This window comes from Sarcophilus harrisii, chromosome 2 (assembly GCF_902635505.1).
Source record: "Sarcophilus harrisii chromosome 2, mSarHar1.11, whole genome shotgun sequence".
Taxonomy (NCBI): domain Eukaryota; kingdom Metazoa; phylum Chordata; class Mammalia; order Dasyuromorphia; family Dasyuridae; genus Sarcophilus; species Sarcophilus harrisii.
The window spans coordinates 77128240-77155092 of NC_045427.1; positions in this window are offsets into that span (position 1 = coordinate 77128240).

Consider the following 26853-nt stretch of genomic DNA (forward strand, 5'->3'; position numbering starts at 1 on the left):
CTATTAAGGATGAATGAATCAAGTGAGCATTTTTTGAGACTGTGGAGACTTGGGTGTGATTGTAGAACTCTCATGAATATAATAACCAATCAGAAGACCAATAATGAAACATGCTGCCCAATTCCTAACAGAGATAATGTACAAAAAGTAAAGAAAGAAACAGCTATTTCTGAAGGGCCAATATGGAATTTGTTATGTTTGACTGTGCATAATTGTCACAAGGGTTTTGGGTTTTTTTTCTTTTCTTTTTTTTTTCACCAATAAAAGAGGTCAAAGGGACAGAGAAGAGAAGGGAAAGAGGCCATAAGTATTATTTTTTTTGTAAGAAAAGACAGTAATTGAAATTTTTTTAATGTTCAAAAAGAAAACAAAAGGAAGGCCAACAGAAAACAGAAAAATAGGGCAAGTTTTACAGTTACATGTTAATTATATACTTAAAAGGGGAAATACGTTATATAACAGAGATTTGCAAATTCATATATGATCTATTTTTTCTGTTCTATTTTGTATATGAAAAAGATAATTGTCTTTGGTGCTGATTTCAAAATAAAAAATTATTTTAAAAATTCAAAAAGTTTATCTCACTTAAAATAAATCTCCTTTATCAGCAAAAATAAATCATTTTAAACATAGAAATTAAGCTGCTAATCGGATCTCTCTGATACAGAAAGAAAGTTTTTTTAAACCTCTAGCACAAATGTCTCTCAAGTTTCCATGAGAGAGCATAATTTCTCTCCCCTCTCTCTGGATATGTCTTGACTCTCCACATGATGATCCAGTTCTACTCTTATATGCTTTGTGTTGTACAGGGTGTAATTTGTAACTCTAGGAATTTTCCTTTGAGCAGAGGGATACTCCCTTAGGATTTAATATAGCTACTCAAGAAGCATCAAAGCCAGAAGATGAATGGATTCTATCTATGGGGTGAGCTATCTTACCCAGAAAACTAGAGGGAAAGGAGGTCATGGAACCCCTTTTATCAAAATAAAATTTCCATTGGTAATTCTAAAAAAAAATCCAAACTCTCTTAAAAGTATCAAAAAATTGCCATCAAAATAAGCTATTAATTTATAGCAAAGCAAACATAATTATGAACACAGATTCCTTGGAAAACTTTTTTAGATGCCCATTTATTTTGATGCCCATTTACTTTGAAAATGATTTATCTAAATGGACTGTGTTAATACTTGCTTCTTCAATGATATTTAAGTAAATAAGTAACCACAACTCAAACAGAAGAAGGATTCATTAGGGTATGACCTTCAGTCAGCTTTAGAAATTCAAGAGTAATCTATTAACATCTCCATACGTTTTTTGCAGATACAAGGAAAAATTATTTGAGAAATTATATAGGGAAAAATGACTGTAGTTAACACGTGCACAAAATATCATGTAAGTTTCATGTTACATTAAATTTGATTGTTATTATCATAAATTTGAATGTGGTAGATCACACCCTATTTAGCTAAAAGTTGACCTATCTCTAAATCAGCTCAGGTGTCCTAAGTAACACTTGCTCATTACCTGACGAATAGTAGGTGCTTGATAAATACTTTTTGACTAATTGACTATTCAAAATCTGTCCATTCTTAAAACAAAGATACCAGATTGTCTTTCCTGATCTAGATTTAAAAAATTTTTTCTGACTCAGAGAAGATATGGGAAACTGAATAGTATCATATACATTTATACTAAAAAAAAAAAAAAAAAAGACCTTGAATATCATCTCATCCAAATTTTATTTTGTAAATATGGAAAATGAAAAGGAAAGGTGAAATTCTGTGATACTACAATAGTAGCCCCTCTGGGCTCAGTCTCTCCAATTCCCATTGGCATTGATAAGTTGCTCCTCAGAAAGCAACTAACTACTTCTCCCCTTAGAAGTCTAGAGGTAACACTGAAGAAAGGGAAGTTCAATTTCTGTCACTCATATGCTCCCATTTGGTATGCTTCCCAATGCCTATGAACCAATTGATATAAATTAGTTTTTACAAAAGGAAATTCACTGAGAAAATTCAGGAAGAATAGTCATTTCTTTTTTTTTTTTTTAGCAGTTTTTTTTAATTATAGCTTTTTATTTATAAGATATATGCATGGGTAATTTTTCAGCATTAACAGTTGCAAAACCTTTTGTTCCATTTTCCCCCCTCTTTTCCCCCACCCCTCCTCCAGATGGCAGGGAGACCAATATATGTTAAATATGTTAAAGTATATATTAAATGCAATATATGTATACATGTCCATACAGTTATTTTGCTGCACAAAAAGACTCAGACTTTGAAATAGTGTACAATTAACCTATGAAGGAAATCAAAAATGCAGTGGACAAAAATAGAGGGATTGGGAAAGAATAGTCATTTCAAACAATCTCCCCAAGCTAAGAGATTTGCTCTCCTCTTACATGTATATAAAGTCCCTAGGGAGAAGGAATTCCAACTCAACAGATGGTCAGGTTTACCACATTTAGGGCAGAGAGGTACCTCTAAACTCCTGCCTCAGGGAGTCCTTTTCTCCCTTTGTGGAGTCATCATGAAAGTCCCCTCCATGTAGCTCTCTGTTCCAAGGGTCAGTGGCTTAGATATATTTTTTTCCATCAGGTCTCTAAATCTTTCTTCCTCCCTCTACAAGCTCTTCTCTTTTGTTGGCCACTGCAATTGCATTTGGTGGACTCTACTACCACCTCCAATTGCCAGGGAGAATGAGGACACCTCTTCCAACCCTTTGAAGTTCACAAGATTAAAATCTAGTCAGTTCTGTCTCTGGATACTGGTTCACCTAAAATTAGGAAAGAATAAACACAAAAGAAATAGAAAATGTCATGTGTTCATAAACCCATTGACAACAGATGGGGATAGGGCAGCTGTTGTCCCACTGGGTAGCTCTAACAATTCTTGATTTACTCTACAGCCAGGAAAGAAAAAAGCAAAAAAGGCTGGGAAAAGTAAGTATCAATCGATAGTTTTATATACAAACTTACTTCTGATTCTGGCATAGACTAAACTATCAGTTCCTCCAACTCTCTGCCAACCAGAAGATTCCTCATCATTTCCTGTCCCCACTCAGTCACTCAAGACTGAAAGAAGGCTTTCCTCAAGCTTCCACCTAAATATAATTGAAGCCTGGTGGGAATATTGCATGAGCCCATTAGAAAGTCTAAGGCAGACATTTTGGAAGGTCTGGCCAGTCCTCCCATTATACTGTAAGATTATTTGACCAAGGTAATGGTCGGATATGGAGAAATATTGTGCTGATCCTGATAAGTATCAGCAATAGTAATTCACATTTTTGTGGTCTTTTGAGAATCACAGTTCTTTTCTCATAACAATTCCTAAGGGTAGATCATATAAGCATTATTTTAACATGTGAGGAATTTTACATGTTTATTTAGGATGTGAATTTTATATTTGTAAATATGTTCTGATATATATTCTACATATTTACAATTTTATATAATTTTAATGTTTTGCTGATGTTTAATCACTTCAGTCACATCCGACTCTTCATGACTCCATTTGGAACTTTCTTGACAAAGATACTGGAATATCTTCTCTTGTTCATTTTACAAATGAAGAAACTGAGGAAAACAAGATTAAATAATATGCCCAGAGTCACACAGCTAGTAAGCATCTAAGGCCAGATTTGAATTGCTGACTCCAGACGAGGCAGTCTATCCATTGTATCACTTTATATGTTTTACATATGAAGAAACTGAGGGTCAAAGAATTGAAATGAAAGATCAGGATCACATACATAAAACAAATAAATATGTATAGACAGAGCACAGAGAATAATTGGTGTCATTTCCCCAGAGGGGAAAGTAGGCCTATACTTTAGTAGTGCTTTAGTAGTTCCTAGTATATTTTCAGTCACTTTTTTGAATGAAAATACAAACGTGATATTTTATATTCTTTGCTTAGTATTAGAAATATTACTGCTAAGGATTTTAAAAGTAAGTTGAGTATTAAAAGCTCCATTTTACCATAATATAAGCCACTGGTTCAATTCCCACCATGCCCCAGTTACCAATGCTCCCACTACCAGAACACCACACTTGGAGCTATCCAATAAGATACCTGGGTATTCTTCAGTACTTTTATACAATCATGAGAGTATAAATGCTTCTCCACTATCCCTCTACCAGACACAGGACTATCATGTGGCTATAGAATGAACATGATCGTAGATTTATTGGGAGCTGTCACGTATATACTACAAAGTGAAATGTCTGCTCTGGGAAAGTTCTCTGAAGATAAGAACTTGCATACACATAATTCTCTATCATAGAGTTCAGCTGATTGAACAGTGAGCTTTCTGAAAGGAACAGGACAAAAAGGAATCTAAGACAAAGAAGGATTTAGACAATTTGAATAGAAAGAAGTCTAGAAGAATGAATACTTCACATTCTCCTGAATCTGAAAAAGAGAAAATGTTTGGTAATATATGTTCTAAGTTTGGGAGTATGCTATCATCAGTAGTAAACATCATTTAACCAATGAAATCAAGTCTTTTTTTTATTCTATATTTTTCCTCTTAAAAATCCTCTATTTTTAGGTTACATGGCTTTACTGGAAAGGATCGAAGGGAGTCTAACCCTCTCATTTCACAAAAGAGGAAATTGGGCCCATAGCAAGGACTTGCATCAAGGCTCTTAACTTCCTGACCGACTCAAAAGTGTGGATACTCACATTTTTAGAATTACGAATGACTCATTAAATGAAGTCCTAACTCACTTTGTTTATGAGAGTTTAATATTTTAAAATTTCTAGTACAGTATCCTACATATAAAAGACACTTTTAAAAATTATTGAATCTATTCATTCATTGAAATGTTCTAGATTGTTACTCACTGCTCTGGTCGTTGAGGAAACTATAAAGCAGTATAGTGAATAGTGGGCTGGACCTGGAGTCAGGAAGATCTGAGTTCCATTTTAGATTCACACACTTATTAATTCCATGATCCATCATTTTACCTTGCTGCCTGTCTCAATTTCTATTTTTGTAAAATGGGGATGATAATAATAATACTTACCTCCCAGATAGTTGCCAGGATAAAATGAAATATTTTTAATGTATTTTGGAAGTCTTAAAGTACTAGATAGATACTAGCTATTATAATGATTACAGCAAAAATCTGGATTTTAGTAGATTTTAAAGAGATTTTGAACAAATTACTCAACTACTTTGAACCTTAGTTTTCTCCTCTGAAAAAGGGAAGCTGGACTCAATATCTCTGGGGTTTCTTCCATTTCTAAATCTATTATCTCTTGATCCTATAATTCTATGAGGCACAGTACAAAAATATATTTCTCTCAATTTTATGTCAGGACATATGTAATTGTCCTGCTATAGGCAAGTCAGCACATAATTGAGAACTTTTTAGTTCCTTTGGTATCTTTTGAGTAGAATCAAGATGCTCTGTTTTAGGGGAAAAAATTAGAAATGTCCTAGTATTATTTATGTTTTAGTCCAATCATTAAATATAAATTCCTTAAAAGAAGAGACTGGTTACTCATTATTATCTTTTTCTCCCCTAAACCAACTAGGGACCTAACTGAGACTTGTTATATTTTATTTTATTGAATATTATTTGTAAACTTCATCTTCTACAACATAATTCTCTGTGATTACTTTGGACATGTAAAAACTTTTCTGACTTCTGTGTCAAATGACCACTACAAATAAAGCTTTTATAGCAGAAGCTTTCTAGATTTAGAGTCAAAGAATCTGAGTTTTAATCCCAGCTCTCTGCCTCTTACTAGCTGCCTGACCTTAGGCAAGTAATTTAATAAACAAATAATAATAAATATATAAATAGTATGATATATGGTAATAATAAATTATTTTTAAAATAAAATAACAATAAATAAATATAAAAAATAAATGATTATAATTATAATAGCTTCTATATAAGGTTTGTAAAACGCTATCTATATATAAGTACATACATATACACATAAAACATCATTTATTTCTCACAACAACCTACTTCTATAGCCCTCAGTTTTCTCAAATGTAAAATGTAGGGCTTGAACTAGATGATTTCAAATAGGAGATCCATGAATGTATGGTTGTATTTTTTTTTATTTTGATTAAAAAATATTTTGATTGCTGAGTTTCAATGTAATTGGTTTCCTTTGTAATATATTTTTTTCATTTAAAAACATTCTGAGAAGGGGCCCAGAGACTTTACCACACTTCCCAATACACAAAAAAAGTTAAAAACCCCTTCTTTGAATATTCTTCCAGCTCTAAATCTATGATCCAAAACCACTTTTATTTTGATATATGTACTAGATTCCTATCTTTTCCCTTAATGTTTTCAAAGGTCATTTCAAATCTCCAAATATACCATCTATTCATAAATCTTATCTCCTGAGAATGAAAGCAGTAGAGATTTATTCTGAGAATTTAACATCCTGTCCTGTTTAGAACAAAGAATAAATACGTATCCATGAGAGTATCTCTATGACTTTTTCTTAAACCTAAGGGTATAATATTTCTGATGATCTCCATTACTTTTCTTGTTTGACAGAGATCAAGAAATATCCATGGGACTACTACTCAAAAGAGCACTATTTATTTCTATGAATATGTTTTTTAATAAGTCATTATTCAAACATGCTGCAACCATGAATATTAATTTATTTCTACTAGTAATGCTAGAAAAGTAACCGTTCCAGTACACCACACCCCTGAATATTAATTTATTTCTACTAGTAATGCTTTTAAAAAGTTACTGTTCCAATACACTGCATCCCTGAAATCAATTTATTTCTATTAGTAATGCCAAAAAAGCCCCTGTTCCAATACATTGCACCCCTGAATATCAATTTATTTTTATTAGTAATGCTAAAAAACAAAAAGTCACTGTTCCACTATACTGCACCCATGAAGGAAGTGAAAAGAAAGCTATTAGCTTACTGTGGAGTCAACTGAAACCACAATGGTGTACTATTTCAAGAGCTATCTTCCTGCCTATCTATTTTGTCCCTTGCATGATACTAATCTCAGCAAGTTTTCCCATTTTTTAATAATTTGATAGTAATCTCTATACCAAAAGTCAATTAATAAACATTTATTAAGCATCTACTATGTATTAGGTACTATCAGAAGCTGTGTTGAGTGCTGGTGATCAGATCAAGAAGTGATTATGAGCAATTACTTCTCCTTTAGTTGAAGAAAAAATATTAAAGATATTTTGACTTATATATGGGCTAAATTAGTTTAAACTTTTTAAAGTATTTAAGGGTTCAGATTTTTAAAAATAGAAGAACTACAAGGTTTAAAAAAAGCTGCAGTATTTCTGTCAAAAACTAGAACTAACAAAATTATTAAAACAAATATATCAAACATCAGAAAATATAAATAAAACAAAATAAAAAGCAGGAGAAATGGGAAAAGAAAGGAGAATCATAGAACAGATAAGTTTTTAGCATGTCCACTGACCACAAATGTTAAAGGCTTGGCCATTAAGGACAAGCAATTCAAAATATTGCTATATGTGGTATAATAGAATACCCACAATATGAGAAATATTAGGAAATGCACCATGATTCCTGTTTAATGTTGTATAACTTTGACTCTGTTTTTTTGGATCTGAAAAAAGGAGCCAGTAAGAACAAATATTTAAGTAGCACCTAGCACATACCAGATTCTGCTCTAAGCACATAATGCCAAACACATAATGCCTGAACCCAGAGCTTTATCCACTGCTTCACCTCGCTGCCTCTGGAAAACTCCAAAGTGAACACTAAGATAGCTTTATAGAGGAAACCATCAGTGACTTCAGTCGCTGGGGCTCCCAGATTACTCCTTCCTAAAGGAAGGAGACTCTCTCTGAAGCAGACAAAGACAGCTGTTTGTCTTCTCAACAGAATATAAAACCCTTTTCTACAAGAAACAGTTCCTTCTACTTTCTTTCAAGTCCCAGCTAAAACCTCACCTTCTACAGGAAACTTGTGATTCCCCTCAAATTCTACTGCTTTCCCTCTATTGGTTATTTCCAACTTATCCTGTATGTTGGTTTATACTGCCATTTCCATGCTATCATCCCCATGAAACTGAGTCCTCAAAAACAGGGGCTGCTTTTTACCTTTCTTTGTATCCCTAGCACTTATACAGTGCCTAGCAAACAGTAGGTGCTTAATAACTATTTATTGACCGATTGACATAGCAGACATTTACTAAATGCTTACTAAAATATAGTCTCTGTGGGCCTCATATATTTTTAATATCAAAACGAGGAAAAAGCAGTTAGATTGCTCAGAAGATAGAGCACTGGGCCTGAAATCAGGAAGATTTGAGTTCAAATCCTGCTTTGAGTAAGACACTTAACGTCTGTTTTCCTTAAGTCACTGGAGAAGGGAATGGGGAACCATCTAGTAACTTTGCCAAGAAAACCCCATGGACAGTATTACCATGAAGAGTCAGATACAATTAAATGACTAACCAAGAGCAAGAAAAGGAGGGAAATATATTCTAAAATCCTTTGCAATTCTAATTGATTTTTATGAATGCTTCATCATTTCTTTAAATGTCCACTAAATGAAATGGCTACAGAAATCTTCTTGCCTAGTTCCAGGACTCCACCAGCCTTTAGCTGAATATTTCTTTCAATCAACAGGTTTTGTTCAGTCAGTTTGATTGACACGTGTATGTTGAAATAACCGTAATGAGCAACAGCAATGGGGGAGGGGAGATAAAGAGAGTTAAAGAAAAAAAGCAATTCATAAGCATTCAATAGTCACTCATTGAATCTATCAATATCAAAAGTGCTTAGTTGTTAGAGCAGAGATTGCAATAAGTACTAAAGATAGCACCAAATCAACTTATTCACATATCACTAAATTAACTTCTGATAAAGACTAGTAATGAGGAAAGATGGTGCTGTCACAGTAACTTGTTCTCAGTCTGGAAAGTGTGATCTGTGAGATGGTATCAGCTGCTTTTATCAGCCTATCAAAAAAGTGCACAGAAAGAGGAAGCAATAGTAAAAATTCATTTGCTTGATTGCTTTCTCAGCACAATATTTTTTGCTGAAGTTTCAAATGAATGGAAGATAGCAAAGTGATTTGATAAATAGTAAATCTTTTTGCAAATATTCACACAAGAAGTTAAATATATACCTGCAAATTTTGACTGGGTAGGAATGTATAAAGTATCTACTAATAGCAAGTTAAGCTTGTAAAAGGATGGAGATAAGGAATTAGACCTGCCATTTCAGTGAAGGGATCTCAGTAAAGAACCTTCTCAATCAATATAGATGCTCTTCTACATAATGCAGTCTTAGAGAATTGCCCAAAGTGCTGAGAAATTAAATCACCTTCAGAGTCACAGAAACATACATGTTAGAAACAGAATTTGAATCCAAGTCTTCCTCCTTTTTTTTTTTTTTTTTTTTTTTTTTTGCAAAGTTTTACAAATAATTTTCAAGAGGGAAAGGATGAAATGCCAGGTAGGAAGATGGAATCAGGAGCATCATCACATAGGAAGTATTCTGAAAGCTAGGGAATCTTCTCTCTCTGGCACCTCTTTATTCCTGAGCAAATACACTAATTTGTAGGGGATGAGAGCCATCTATAGCTAGGTTACAGGGCAGTCAAAATGGTGCACTGGCTTTAGATTTAGAAACCTCTAGGTCTGACATTCTACTCACTGAGTGTCCTAGCTGCCCTAAAAATGACCTTACAGAAAAGGAAAAGTAATATGGTGTAGTGACTGAAAAATAATGACTGGGTTTGTAATTAGGAAAAGCTGGGTTTGAATCCTGCTTCATATCTAGCTGTGTGAGTATGTCTTTGAAGCTTAGCCTCATCTCACTATTTCATCAATAAAATGGGAATAATCACTCTCTATATATCACAGGACTATTAATAAGAAGATATATGTGAAGGTCAGAGCAAATATGATTCAGTGGACACTTGTAGTCACAGAACTTAAGTTTGAATTTTATTGTTACTGTATGACTTTGGGCAAGTGACAACATCTTTGGGACTCATTTTCCCCATCTGTAAAGAATGGGGATATACTAGATGATGTTTGAACTCTGTTCAAGCTTGGGATATGTGATCCTGCACCTTAAACCTTAAAGTGCCATATAAAAATGGTCTGTTAGTCTCCACTAACTACTTCTAGACAGAGACACCAGAATTATCTCTATTTTACAGATGAAGAAAGCAACACTCATATTGCCCAATGTTACAGTCAATCAAGCATACAGCTCAAATCCAAACCCAGCTCTTCCATTGCAAGACTAGAGATCATTGCATTAACCCACAATGTCCTTTTCTACAAAGAAAAAAAAGTACCGTGTTTGCCAAGTTAAGAGTCATGGTTTGTAATTGTGGTAACAACTTGAAATGACAGAAAAACACCTGCCAGACTTATCAGCTGCCACACTTTGTTTCTGGTTTTCTTTAAATTTCTTTAAAGATGAGAAAACTGATATCCAGGGATGTAAATTGATAAAATATGCAAGATTTGGGGAGCAGCTGGATGGTGCAGTGGATAGAGTGTTGTCCCTGAAATCAAACCTGAGTTCAAATCTGGCCTCAAACACTTAATACTTCCTAGCTGTGTGACCCTGGGCAAGTCACTTAATCTTGCAAGTTCTACTTGTAATATCCTATGATCCTCTAGCGATGTTCTAGAATGATTATCCCAACTTCCCCTCAGACTAATGAGTTGGGACCTCAGAGTGTGGCTGCTGGATCCCCCCAAAAGTCTAGGAGTAACCCTGCAGGTTTGGAGGGTTGTTTCTGGAATGCCATAGTCCATAAGCCCCCCTAGTATGCTTCCTGTTATGTTGATATCTCTCAGTGAACCAAACTTCATTAGCTTTTAGACAGAAGTATTTTACTGCAATGGTAAAGTTGGCACAAAATATACTCAGCCAACATATTCTTCCACAAGAACACACAAAGTCTAAGTGCTTAAAGAGCACATGTGACAAAGGGGCAACTCACCACTCTTGGAGCCCTTTTGTTGAAGTCCTTAAGATGTTTCTCATGGATAGATTCACTTCTGTAATCTTTGACATGCTTTGACTCTGTGTCTAATCTGTCTTTGGCTTCCATTGCAAATAAATAATTCCATGTGTTGATCTAGAGAGGCTGCTAGGTCTATGATGGGACATAGGAAATTCTCCAGACTCTAATTGAAGACAAGCTACATAAATGAATCATCTTCTTTTAGAAAAGAACAGTATATGTTCTGTAAGAAATGACCAACAGGATGATTTCAGAAAGGCCTGGAGAGACTTACACGAACTGATGCTGAGTGAAATGAGCAGAACCAGGAGATCATTATATACTTCAACAACAATATTATATGATGACCAGTTCTGATGGATCTGGCCATCCTCAGCAACGAGATCAACCAAATCATTTCCAATGGAGCAGTAATGAACTGAACCAGCTACACCCAGAAAAAGAACTCTGGGAGATGACTAAAAACCATTACATGGAATTCCCAATCCCTATATCTATGCCCACCTGCATTTTTGATTTCCTTCACAAGCTAATTGTACAATATTTCAAAGTCTGATTCTTTTGTACAGCAAAATAACGTTTTGGTCATGTATACTTATTGTGTATCTAATTTATATTTTAATGTATTTAACATCTACTGGTCATCCTGCCATCTAGGGGAGGGTGGGGGTAAGAGGTGAAAAATTGGAACAAGAGGTTTGGCAATAGTTAATGCTGTAAAGTTACCCATGCATATAACCTGTAAATAAAAGGCTATTAAAAAAATAAATAAATAAAGTAGCTAAGTAGTCTTTCAGTTTGGGGCATAGAGGATTTCTCCAAAGACCAGGAAAGACAATAAATTCAAGTACAAACTGAATAAGTCCTGTCACGGATATTATAGATTAGATTCACTAATTGGTTAGAGGAGATAACATCAATGGAATATTATTGTTCTGTAAGAAATGACCAGCAGGATGAACACAGAAAGGCTTGGAGAGGCATACATGAACTGATGCTAAGTGAAATGAGCAGAACCAGGAGATCATTATATACTTCAACAACGATACTGTATGGAGATGTATTCTGATGGAAGTGGATTTCTTTGACAAAGAGATCTAATTCAGTTTCAATTGATCAATGATGGACAGAAGCAACTACACCCAAAGAAAGAACACTAGGAAATGAATGTAAACTCTGCATTTTTGTTCTTCTTCCCAGGTTATTTTTACCTTCTGAATCCAATTCTCCCTGTGCAACAAGAGAACTGTTTGGTTCTGCACACATAGTATCTAGGATATACTGCGACATATTCAACATATATAGGATTTCTTGCCATCTAGGGGAGGGGATGGAGGAAGAGAGGGGAAAAATCGGAACAGAAGTGAGTGCAAGGGATAATGTTGTAAAAAAAAAATTGCCCTGGCATGGGTTCTGTCAATAAAAAGTTATTATAATAAATAAAGAATAGCTAACAAAAAAAAAAAGAAAGAAAAGAACAGTATATATGTGGAACAGACTAAATACAGGTTTGAAATAGAATGAATTCAAATGACATATTCTTGATAAATGCCCTATTCAATATCATGGTTAAGGAGGTATTGTCAGTAGCTGCAGGAGCCCCAATGGCTTCCATTAGAGTCTCTTCATATACTGGAACAGGTCTCAGTTTCAGATGTAACACCACATACCTGATACCCATTCATTATTAGCATCATTCAGTGCTGATATTAATATAATATGTTGATATTAATTGTGGCTTAAAATTGGGGTATCTATGTAGTAGCCCAATTGATGAAAGAATGAATGGATGGATGGATAAAAATAGTATTTAATAAATTTCTACTACATGCAAGGTACTCTGCAACACTGGGGATACAAACACAAAGTTTAGACATTCTCTGCCCTCAAGGAGTTAAGCTTCTACTAGGAGAAAGTGACACTCACAGGGGAGTGGTAACTAGAAAAGGGAATTTTCATCTGGGGAGCCACAGAGATTATGAATAGTGCAATAAGAAATTGCTAAAAATGCACTGTAAATGTACTTATAATCTCATTTTACAGTGCAAAAAAAGAAAGAAGAAAAGGAAAAGGAAAAAAGAACAAAAGAAAGAGAGAGAGAGAAAGAAAGAAAGAAGAAAGGAAGGAAGGAAGGAAGGAAGGAAGGAAGGAAGGAAGGAAGGAAGGAAGGAAGGAAGGAAGGAGAAGAAGGAAGGAAGGAAAGGAAGGAAGGAAGGAAGGGAAGGGAAGGAAGGAAGGAAGGAAGGAAGGAAGGAAGGAAGGAAGGAAGGAAGGAAGGAAGGAAGGAAGGAAGGGAAGGAAAGGGAAGGGAAGGAAGGAAAGAAGGAAGGAAGGAAGGAAGGAATGGAAGAAGGAAGGAAAGAAGGGAAGGAAGGGAAGAAGGAAGGAAAGAAGGAAGGAAGGAAGGGAAGGAAGGGAAGAAGGAAGGAAGGAAAGAAGGAAGGAAGGAAGGGAAGGAAGGAAAGAAAGAAGGAAAGAAGGAAGGAAGGAAGGAAGGAAAGGAAGGAAGGGAAGGAAGGGAAGAAGGAAGGAAAGAAGGAAGGAAGGAAGGAAGGAAGGGAAGAAGGAAGGGAAGGAAGGGAAGAAGGAAGGAAAGAAAGAAGGAAGGAAGGAAGGGAAAGAAGGAAAGAAAGAAGGAAAGAAGGAAGGAAGGAAGGAAGGAAGGAAGGAAGGAAAGAAGGAAGGAAGGAAGGAAGGAAGGGAAGGAAGGAAAGAAGGAAGGAAGGAAGGAAGGAAGGAAAGGAAGGAAGGGAAAAAGGAAAGAAGGAAGGAAGGGAAGGAAGGAAGGAAAGAGAAAAAGAAAGAAAAGAAAGAAGGAAGGAAGGAAGGAAAGAAGGAAAGAAGGGGGAGAGGGAAGAAGGGAAGGAGAAGGAAAGGAGGGGGAGAGGGAAGAAGGGAGGTAGGAAGGGAATGAAGGAAAAGTCCTAAATTTCTCAAGAGCCACTCTCACCTAATCTGTCCTGGAAGAACAATGCCATATCTTAAATGCTAGTTCACATTTTCCAAAGGCCAATACTTCCGTCTGTTAACTCTTAAAATGTCTCTATTGGGGAAGTAGGGTAGAGCAGAGTGTTCACTTGTAGTATTGGACAATAAAATGAAAGGACTAATCTTATTGCAACACAAGTCATTTAACCACTACCAGCAAGCAACTCAGAGAGCTTTTTCCCAAAGCCAGGGCCCAATTTCCATCATATAATGTATGGAGAAAATGGAAATAAAAAGCTGTATCCATGGTCTTGGGGTGCCATGTCTAGAGATCATAAACAAGTCATGAGATTAGTGGAACAGAGCCCCATAGTTACTATCTCATAGGACAATAAAGGTGATTCAGCAAAGTCTCAGCAATGTAGAAACTCCAGTCCCAGAAGCCACACACACACACACACACACACACACACACACACACACACACACACTGGGGAAGTCACTGGGGAAGCACTAAGTGTAGTGACATGAGAGTATCCATGGGGACAGGACAGAGAAATACGTATCAGAGTCCTCCAGACTAAAAAAACACCATCCCTGCAGTAAGATGTCCAGGGGACCTCAAATACAGCCACACTTTTCCCAGGTCCTGCAGGCTTCCCTGGTGGGAACCACTCTCCATGCTAACTAAATCTGCCGAAAGTTATATAAGAGCACCCAGGTTCATCCTCACTGGAAGTCTCTCTCTTTTTCCCTCTTGGTCTCGTTGCTGTGTACTCCATTCCACATAAAAGCATTTAAAATAAAATTTTAAAGCATCCATAAAAGCAATTAAATTCAGCCTAGATCTAACAGTCAGCTCCCTTCTTTCCTCAATCCTGGGACTGATTTAGCTAGTGGTTACTTGATCTTTTTGGGCAGGAGGTGATACAGTGAATGGAGTACCAGGCCTAGGGTTAGGAGGACCTGAGTTCAAAACCAGCTTCAGATTTCAAATCACTTAATCCTGTTTGCCTTACTTTCTGGGACAAGGAAATGCCAAAAACACTCCAGGACCTTTGAAAAGAAAACCCCAAATGAGCAATGAATATTGGTCCCACTACTCTGGTTTGATACACCATAAGACTTAGCAATACTACTTGTGGCACGTGTCCTGAGTGGAGATCCAGATTTTGCCTCTACCAGAGAACTAATTAAAATGAAAGCAAGTAAGGTTTTTATTATAAGGGATGGCTCTTTGGGAGAGGAGAGAGGGAAGGATGTGGGGAAATTTGGAAGCAATACAAAAACAAAGGAAACTGAGATAAACAGGGTAAAGTGCTTTGTCCAGAGTCACACAGCTGGTAAGTGTCTGAGGCTAGATTTGAACTTAGAAAAATGAATCTTCCTGATTCCAAGCCCAGTACTATTTATTATCCACTATGGCACTATCTAGGTGCTTTAGGTATTATCATTATCCCCATTTTATGGATGAAGAAACAGAAGGTTAGAGAAATTAAGTGACTTGTCCAGAATCACACAGCTAGTGTCTGAGGCTAGATTTTAATTCTGATCTTCCAGACTCCAGGTCAAAGCATTTAATCAATTGTATCAGAGACGAGTTAAAATTCCTTCAGAAAGACTAAAAATTTTTTTCTGCTGTTCGTGAGAATGGGCAAGGATATAATCACAGTTCTCAGATCCAGTGCCTTATAGCATCTATAATTGGAGCTCAGCCTCTGCACCAAATTACCCAATGTGACAAGGAAAAATGATCTCCTTCTCTGTGAACAGAAACTAGGAGCAAGCTCAGCTAGCAACTCAGATGAATAGTATCAGTCTGGTTCTTACATGATTGCATTGTTTAGTTGGTTTCCTGTGCAGCTATACCCTGGAGGGGGAGGAGGAGAGATTCAGTAGCTGACCTAGATCATCACCAACCCTGTGATGATTCCCCACATGCCACAATAACCATTTGATGGGAGGAGACCTAGGGCCAAACCCACAGCACTGCTGATCCCACCTTTCTTAACTTCTGTTGTTTTCTTCCTACAAACCTCCTTCTTATTCTATACATAACGTTCTCATACCGAATAATTCTCTACTCATCATTCATCCACTGACTCTTCCAACATTCTCAACGTCATTATATTTTTTTTTGTACCAAGACCTGTCTCTTTCAACTACGATCCTTTGCATTCCACTCTCTTAACAAGTGGTTTACAACTCTATGTTAACTTCATATCAATAAAATATAAGCAGAAACCATGGTCAAGATTTGCCTTTTCCCTACCTTATTGAGTTTCTTATTGAAGTTGATATTCAAAAATAAATTCCCATGATGGGTTCTTATTCCTTACCAGGACTTTCTTTAAAATGTTTTCAATCAATGAAAATCTGTCTTTTTTTCTTCTTATCTCCCCACACCCAACTGAGAAGGAAAGAGGAAACAAAACACACACACACACATATATATGTATATATATATGTATATATAGATATGTATAAAATCAAGAAAAAACTCATTTCTATTTTTGTATTATACTAGGTATATGCTCCAAAAATCATCTCTATACCAGGAGATGGATAGCATGATTCATAAGAAGTTCTCTAGAATGTAGTTTGTCATTGTATTGATCAGAATATTATTGTGTTGCAAGTATTCTTTACATTTCTATACCATGACTTGTACAGCCATTCCCCTATTGATTGGTACTTCCTCCATTTCTAATTCTTTGCCACTACAAAAAGAACTACTATAGAATCAGGACTTTCAGTGCTTTGAAATATTAGCATTTTAAGCTATTATTAATAATTCAATATTGGTCATTTCTATCAAGTTTAATAATCCTTTGATTATCATCATCCAATAAGGCATAAAAAGGGATGCATATGTTCTTTAAAGGCATCCATCACTTTTATGAAGAATATATTGTGTAAAATTTAAATAAAAGACCTTAATTTTGTTTAGCCATTCACCCATTGAACAAATTATGGTCTTTAATCACATGGGAAATTTGTTGAATAAATTATGGAACACAAACATAGTAGAATACAATTATGCCATTAAAAAATGATGGAAGGGATAGTTTCAGAGGAACTTGGGAAGATTTGTTTAATCTGAAGCAGAGATAGGTGAGCTAAACCAGGAAATCAATTTATACCATAATAACAACAAAGAACTTGACTCTGCATATTTGCTACAAGGATTTTGTTTTTCTTTCTTCCTTTTTGCCCAAAAGAAAGGGTTTGGTAAGAGAGAAAAGAAATGTTTTTTAATTGAAAATAAAATGATATTTTGAAAGAAGAAAAAAAGAATTCAAGCAGAAGAGAGATTTCCTAAGCATGACAATGCTATATGCAAATAAGCTCAGTACTGACCACCTTGCTCTGGCTGAATCTAGCATCAGAATACTACAGGACCTCTTTAATGATTTCCATGGCCATTCCAAAGAGATTGGCCTAGAAAACCACATAGGAATACCTAAGAGAGTTGAAAAATGTGCATTGCTTCGATTATAATAATTAAGTGAACGGACAGCCCATTGAACTAATCCATCAGTCCAAATGTATTTCTTAGACAGGCACTGCAGATGAAATGGAAGCAAGGGAAAAGCTAAAATGTTTCCAAGCCAGTCTCTGACACCAAAGTCCATCTTTTCCACAAAATATTCTCCTAGTGATGCTGTTTGGCTCTGATTCTTCGCACACTACAATATCCAAAGGATCAAAGTTGCAAATAACCCAAAGAGAAATAGAGTTGCATAGTGATTATAAGTAGGTTGCACAACATTACTAATGATGATTTGTGTCCAGGATTTTCTGTTAAAAAAAAAATCAAGGACAAATATGATTGGGAAAGAAGATGGGCTGCTCACTATTAACACATGAAAAAACAGACTGACCATCCCAATGTTACACTGGGTATTGATGAAATGTTAAAAGACTTGTAGAAAGGTTTTGTTGAAAGTTAGACTGACTTGGTAACCCATTGTTCTCAGGCTTACTTGTCAAGCAGTATTGGGAAGAGATGTCACCTAGTCTATAGCTTTGTACTGCCCGCCATTTTTCACATATCAAGTTACCCTCTATCTGTTTGTATCTATTGAACATCATATAGCCCTCATGTACCTGTTACCTTGGGGAAGTTCTGAGAAGCAATGGTCTATTCCCTTTACTGACAGAAACCTATCTCAACTGGCTATATCTCATTAATAAAGTTATCAGTAAAAGCTGGCTCCATCTTGAATCCCTTTCTGATCTCTAGTTGCTACCTTGACATGCCTTTAATAATCTTCTTTTAATTCTATTTGTCCTGAATTTGGATGAAAGCCCAAAGAATTTTCCTTTTAACAGTTTCCAGCACATTAGGTGAATCCTCTATGGAAAGACCCCAAGAAGAATTACAGAGGTTGAAAAAGCATGATTGGGTTGAAATGTGTACCTATGAAAGGAAAACCTGTATTGATGAGATCATGGAATGGAATAAATAAGCATTTATTAAGCACCTACTATGTGCCAGAGACTGTGTTAATTATTTATGTGTATTCTTATTTGATTATAAGATGAACATATAGCATCGTAATATTTAAAACTAATTTTTAGTTTATGTTTTTAGTTCATTATTACAATGCTAGATGGTTCAGTGGATAGAGCCTCAGATTTTGAGGAAGACAAGTCCAAATTTGATGTTATTAGCTATGTGATCCTAGTCAAGTTACTTAACCTCTATTTCAATATTTTCATATGTTAAATGGGTTTAATAATAGCACCAACTTCACAGAATTGTTATGAGGATCAAATGAAATAATATTTGTAGAGTGGTATGCATTTCTTAAAACACTAAATAAATGTTACCTAGTAGCAGAAGAAAAACCACTACAACAACAAAAAGCTTTATCAAGTGGTTTGAAAAGGTGAAGAAAAAAAGGAGATCTAGATACTGAAGATGAATATACAAAATGACTCACTAAACACTGAGCCTAATTCTATAAAATGTCCCTTGGGGCAGATCCAAGTTCTGGGTTGCCACTGACTTCAAAGTGACATATACTCATTTCTGGGAAATAAGTAACAAAGGGAGAAATTAGCTCAAAACAATTTCATCTCAGCCACCTACACTAACATATAAGTAGGCAGAAACCCAGGGGATGTTTGGTTTCACTGTGGAAACAGTATTAAATATTTTGTCAATGCCCATCTTGGGGGCACTGTATGAATTCAGTGTTAGACATAAGAACTGAAACTCAGTGGTGACTTTATCATCAAGCAATGATGCCATATAAAAAGAGATTTTTATCTATTTTGGCAAGATATGGTGGGAGGACAGATATTAAAATCTATGTCCAAATATTTTGGTAATTCAACATTTTGGCTATTCAATAGTTTTCCCCATTAGATAGATGATTAAAAGCTATTTTGACTTGGCCAAGGTCACACAGCCAGCAAGTGCCTAAGGCAATATTTGATCTCCAATCCTCTGGACTCCACTTCCTGAGTCTATCCATAAATTGTGCTGCCCAGAAGTCTTTTGAGTTCCAGACTTGAAACCATTTAAAGTGGACAGCTAGCTAGCAGCACTCTTATTTTTTTTCCCCCTATGTTGGATTTCCAATTTCTTTTTGGCTGTGTGTGTCCTATTATTTCTAGTCTGAAGATTCTTGACAGTGATTTATGAGTGAAGTAATCCTATCATCATTACTATTATATCTCCCCAAGCAATGGACTATTCCTTTCTTAGTTTGCTCTTACTCCCAATGTGACCCAATAAAGTCTCTTTTGGGAATTTGGCCTGTTACACAACTGTCAATCCATTCTAAACCTTAGCTTTCTGACACTCTTTTTACAGGTTCAGTTCCTGTCCATTTTTTTTTTTTTAGAGCCAGCCCTGGTTGCTCCATGGTCCTCCTTCCATCTTCTGAAAGGTTGTTTTTTTTCTTTTTAAATTTTTTTTATTTTATTATAACTTTTTATTGACAGTACATATGGATGGGTAATTTTTTACAACATTATCCCTTGCACTCACTTCTGTTTCTACTTTTCCCCTCCCTCCCTCCTTCCCCTCCCCTAGATGGCAAGCAGTCCTATACATGTTAAATATGTCGCATTATATCCTAGATACAATATATGTGTGCGGAACCAAGGAGTTCTCTTATTGCACAGAAAGAATTGGATCCAGAAGGTAAAAACAACCTGGAAGAAAAACAAAAATACAAACGGTTTACACTCATCTGAAGGGTTATTTTAAAATCCAAGGTCATTACAGAAGTTTCTGCTATATCGCATCATAATTTCTACAGTTGCTTCATCTTTTCTTCCTCATTCTGACCATTTGTGGCTTTCTTGTGAAACTGGCATGTTTTAGGATCTTCTCAGCCCCCTTTCAGATCACCAATCACATCTCTGAACGTTTTAAAATATGCCTTCCTAAAAGTCGAAAGGTTGGCGATGATAGTATTTCACATTTCCTTCCTTCATTAATACAAACTCTGAGATCACAAGGTCACTTTCATTCAAGATGCCCAGTTCCTGTTTGCTGTTCAGATTTCATTTCAGAATTGGCAGCTGCCCTTGGGTTTTTGCCAACTTTCTTAAAGGTAAAAATATCAACAAGGTAAGAATTTATCATAGAATGGACATTCAATAGCAATACCTATTCATAGAATGACCGATCCAGAAAGGGACCTTAGAGATGACTTACTCTAAGCTCATCTCATTTTACAGATGGAAAGCTAAGGACCATGGAGGGTATCTGTCCCAAGATGACTCAATAATTAGGAACAAACTGGGAAAATAATTCCTGTGCCTTTTCAGCTACTCACACTGTGTCTTGAATGTTCAGTTTTCAACAAAACAAGACTAATCGAGTCTAAGTCCTAACAGTTGAGGTTTTTCCCAGAATATACTATCTTATCATTTTTGACCAGGTGGAGAAAAGGATGATGTAATATGTATTTCAAAAGCAGCATTAAAGATAAAATAGTATAGTTTGGGGGAGCCTCAACTGTTGGAACATAGAATTGATTAGTCTTATTTTGCTAAAAACTGAACATTCAAGAGGTAGTCAGTGTGGTGTAGTTAGGTGGTACAGTGGGTAGAGTATTGAGCCTAGAGTCAGAAAGACCTGAGTTCAAATCCAGTCTCAGACACTTAGTTTTGTGACTCTGAGAAATTTTCTTACTACCCCTATTTGCTTCAGCTTTCTCATCTGCAAAATGAGCTGGAGAAGGAAGTGGCAAACTACTCTAGATCTCTGCCCAAAAAAGTCCAAATAGGATCATGAAGAACTGGACATGACTGAAAGAATTGAACTGAAAAAACAAATTGAATTATTTTAGGGGAAACTGTCCAGAATTTTCAGTGGTTCCAAGCCATTCCTTAACACAAAAATTGATTTTTTCAAAGCACTTATTTATTAAGTGCTCACTATGTGCTAGACATTGTTGTAAATTCTTTACAAATATCTCACTTGATGCTTAAAACAACTTTGGGAGGCAAGTCCTATTATTATCCTCATTTTATAATTCAGGAAACATTTGACTTGTTCAAGGTGACACAAATTCTTTAAGTATTTAAAGCCAGATTTGGACTCAGATGGAGTGCTCTATCCCAACATCTTTTCAACACAGATATTCTCCCAGTGATAATTTATTACTGTGATTCAAGAAACAACAAAGTCTCCAAAGGAACAACCATTGCTGCTGCTGGACACCGGGAGCATAAGGACAAAGGTGACAACTGCTAGAATTCGTTATCTTACCTTATCCTCACAACAGCTTTCTATGATGGATGGTACAAATATTATTATCCCCATTTTACAGATTAAAAAACTGAGGCTCAGAGAAATCAAATGACTTGTCTCAAGTCACAAAACTAATAAGTAGTAAAGAACTTCCTCCTGACCCTAAGTGATCTGATTTTAAATCTAGTGCTCTTTGACATGTATGATTTTGATATATTGGTGATTTCACTGATGTGGAACTCTCTCAAATAATACAGATTTTAATCCAGCCACATTTTCTTAGACTCCATACTAGGAAGATTTCTTTAGATGTTTTTCCATTACATGGATGCTAGTTGTTTTTGTTGAATTGTGTCTGTTTTTTCCTGACCCCATTTGAGATTTTCTTGGCAAAGATACTGGAGAGATTTGCCATTTCCTTCTCCAGCTCATTTGACAGATGGGAAAACTGAGGTAAACAGGCTTAAGTGATCTGCCTAGAGTCACATACCTAATAAATGTCTGAGGTTATATTTGAACAACCCTTCCTGACTCCAGGCCCAAAACTTTTTCCTTTGTACCACCTAGCCACTCCACAAAATGATAGACCTTTCCTTGGTGCAAATATGCAGTATCTCCTAGAATGAGACTAACCTTTGAAGCAAGGAGGTGAGAAGTCAGGCAGTTGCAATGGAATCAAACCCACTTGCATTTCCATAGTGCCTGTAAAGAGTGGGACCACAGATGATTCCACTGTACTAGCTAAAATGTGGTAGAAAGTCTCCAGGTAAGCTTTTTTTTCCCCTTGAGGCAATTGGAGTTAAGTGACTCAGCCAGGGTCACACAGCTAGGCAGTGTTAAGTGTCTGAGACCAGATTTGAACTCAGATCCTGATAACTTAAGGGCTGGTGCTCTATCCATTGTGCCACCTACTAATAGTTTTTTTAAAGTGGTAGAATTTAGTGTGTCTATTGAAAATTAAATTAATACCATGAGTGAACATAATCCTTATGCTTCAGAATTTGGTATGGGGAGACGGAGGGAGAAACAGGAGGAGGAAAAGAAGGTGGAAGAGGAGCAAGAAAAGGAAGAGGATGAGGAAAAGAAGGACAAGGAGGAGAAGGAAGAAAGGGAAGAGGAGGAAGATGAAAAAGAGGAAGAAGAAAAGGAGGAGGAGGAGAAAAAGGAGGAGGAAAGGGGGATCAGGGGAGGGGTAGGTGTCATTAAATTAAACTATGGAATACCTGGAAACACTAAACTCTCTCTCTACCTTTGCCCTGAAAGCTTAGAAGAGTCTAGATCCTATGATTTGCTCCTTTAAGAGTGATGTAAAGGAAATTTTATCTTTGCTCTAAGATTTTCCTCTTCCCAATACAAAGGATGTGTTATTGCTAAACAAGAGTAGAATCTGTCAAGGTCATGTATTCTGATTTTATGTGCTACAAAAATTGGGCCAAAATTATGTGACAAAGATGCCAGCAATGCTGAATAAAGGCTTGGCACTAGAATTTGTTTAGGTTGGTGCTCCAGGAACAGAAGGAAGATTGCAACCAGAGGAGACTGGGGAGGGAAGGGGAAGAGAGGGAGGTGTAGGTTACTTTCTTTCCTGTAGGAAAACCCTGACACAGAACAGATGCAGACCTATCTTAAAGGAAAGTCATGCAGAAAGTTTCCATGATGGAAAGGCAGGAAGGACTTTCTCCATCTCTGTTACCAAGGAGACACTGAAAGTCAGAGCTAGAAGAAACCTGAGTGATCACCTAATACCAGGGCTTTGTAACTTGGGGGCCATGAACTTGTTTTTTAAAAATATCTTGATAACTGCATCTCAATACATTTGATTTCTTTTGTAATTCGGTGTATTTGCATTTAAAAACATCTCTCTGAGGAGGAGATCCACAGATTTCAGGAGACTGCCAGAGGAGTCTGGCATTTTTAAAGAAGCTAATTAGGAGGCAGGTAGATGGTGCAGTGGATAGAGCACCAACCCTGGAATCTAAAGGAGCTGAGTTCAAATATGATTTCAGACACTTAATCCTTATTAGTTGTGTGACTCTGGACAAGTCACTTAACTCCAATTGCCTCACAAAAAAGTTAATTAAACCCTTGATCTAGTTTCATAGATTAATTTTAGAGCTGAGGAAAGTAAAGCCATTTGTATTGCTTTTCATGGAGGAGAACATGTCTGAATTCTAGGTTTAGAGAATAAAGCAAGTGGTAATTTGTTATGGGCCAGAACTCTGAAACAAGTGTTAAATCAGTGGAATTGATGATACAATGGTTATCTAGTTTAGCATGGTGATTAATAGTTCTCTAAGTTCAGTATAATTGATTTGATCTTAACAACAAATAATAGTTTCCTAGAGATATAATGATTCGTTTATACTCGGTGTGGAGCATATAAGCTGGGATGCAGAGCCAGATTCATTCAGAGCCAGAGAAGACAAGTGGACTGGAGGTGAGAGCTCAAGCTCTCAGAGCCAAGGAGAGAGATTCATTCCATTGTCCACCTTTGTGGTGGCTGGAGGCTGAAGCACAAGCCCTCAGACTCAGAGAGATTCATTCCAACTTCATCAGCCTCGTGGTGGCTGGCCTGTCCTCCTGCTGCCCCCACTGGGCTGACCAAGGCCCATCTGAAGGGTCTCAAGAAAGCTAACCGGGACCCAGGCAAGGAGACAATAAAGAATTTGGACTCTGGCTATTCTTTTTTTTTAACACCTGGCTATTCTTTTTTTAACACCTGGCTATTCTTGTGGTGATTAATCTTGTGGTGAAAAGAGGGCTGCTTCAAAGACCTCCAGAAAACCAAATGAGAACATTACAGTAATTTAAGAAAAAGTTTTTAAATCATGCAAAAGCTTCCTGATAATCTTAAAGTTTATAAGGCAAAATTAAAAATTATCCCATTCCACAAGGATCACAAATAGTAATTATAACTTTGAATGTGAATAGTGTGTGTATAGAGGCTCTCTTTGTGTTAGCAAAGAATTGGAAATGTAGAAATCCCCATCAGTTGGGGAATGGCTGAAAAAGTTGTGGTGGAATACTACTGTGCTAAAGAAATGATGAGTTCAATGACCTTAGAAAGGCTTGCATGAAATGATGAAGAGCAAGGTGGACAGAACCAGAAGAACACTGTGTACAGTAACAATATTGTTTTAAGAATGACTTTGAGTGAATAAGTCATTTTAATTATTCTAAATACACAAATTAAAAATAAAGGGTAGATGAAGAAAGTTACTATCTGCAATCCAGAAAAAGTGATAAATAGAAATATGTGTAGAATAATTTTTCTTTTATTTCTATTTGTATCTAATAGTAGCTAACTCTAGGACAGGGTTGGGGGGAGGGAAGAAAAAAAATGGAAAAAAAGGAAATTTATATAACTTTGTTATCATATAGATTTGCAGTTTCATGTGCAATCATTTTTTTTTTAATTGAATTATGTTAAGGAGTTTATGTTAAGGAAATGTTTGTTTTGTTCCATGAACTGAGAGTTACACACACATACATACACACTTAGATATAAACACACATACATACATAATACACATAAATGTGTATATATACATATATACAGACATACATATGTTATTTATACATATAAAAAATTCAATCATTCATGACTGCAAATTGGCTTCTAAGGTATCATATGATATATTGGCACGCAGAAAAAGAATCTTGCCGATACACTAGATAATTTATTGGGAAGAACAAGGCCTTGTTCTTATTCTAAGGCCTTGGGTACTCCCTTTATACAAAGATATAAATTGTAAAGAGCTTATAGTATCATTCCTCCAAAGGTAGTTTTTTTCTTTAAATATGGTCTTCAGAAGATCAAAAAGCCTTCAAAATCAGAAAAGACTCTATGATACTAGAATTTTTAGAAAATATGACTGTCTGAGGAAGGAAATTTGGAGAACAAGAGCTTTTCTAGAACTTTTAAAATAAGAATACATAGACAGATGCAAATACTCCCTTACTTGTAATCCTATTATTTTGTCTGCATTGCCACAAAAAAATTAGCTAACAACTGAGGGGATTTTATCCTCCCTCACTTTTTTTAATGCAAATAACTCAAGTAATCCTTTGTATGTGGCTATTAAAAAGTATCCTCAAACTACCAAGAAATTACTTTGCAGAGCTAGAAAAAATAACAAAAGGTCAAGAATTTCAAGGGAATTAATGAAAAAATTGCGAATAAAGGTGGCCTAGCTATGCCAGACCTAAAACTATATTATAAAACAGAAATCATCAAAACCATGGTACTGGCTAAGAAATAGAGTAGCTGATCAGTGGAATCGATTAGGTTCACAACACACAATAGTCAAGGACTATAATAATCTGATATTTGATAAATGCAAGACTCCAGCTTCTGGAATAAGAATTCACTATTTGATAAACGCTGAGAAAATTGGAAAATAGTATGGCAGAAACTAGACACTGATCAATACCTAACATCCTATACCAGGGTAAGGTCAAAATGGATTCATGATTTAGACATAAAAGGATGATAACATAAGCAAATTAAGAGAACAAGAGATAGTCTGCCTCTCAGTTCTATAGAGAAGGAAAGAATTTATGACCAAAAAAGAATTAAAGAACATTATGCAATGCAAAATGGATAATTTTGATTATATTAAATTAAAAAGGTTTTGTACAAACAAAACCAATGCAGTCAAGATTAGAAGGGAAGCAGAAAACTGGGAAAAAATTTCACATACAAGGATTCTGATAAAAGTCTCATTTCTAAAATATATAGAGAATTGACTCAAGTACAAGACATTCTCCAATTGATAAATAGTGAAAGGATATGAACAGACAATTTTCAGATGAAGAAATTAAAACCATTTCTTCTCATATGAAAAAATGCTCTAAATCATTATTGATTAAAGCACCGCAAATTAAGATAGCTCTGAGATACCACTACACACCTCTCAGATTGGCTAAAATGACAGGAAAAGATAATGATAAATCTTGGAGGGGATGTGGGAAAACTGGGATACTAATATATTATTGGTGGAGTTGTGAACTGATCCAACTATTCTGGAGAGCAATTGGAACTGTGCCCAAAAGGCTATGAAATGGTGCATACCCTTTGATTTAGCAGTGTCTCTGCTGGGTCTATATCCCAAAGAGATCATAAAAAAGGGAAAAGAATCCACTTGTGCAAAAATGCTTGTAGCAGCCTTTCTTGTAGTAGCAAGGAACTGGAAACTGAATGGATGCCCTTCAGTT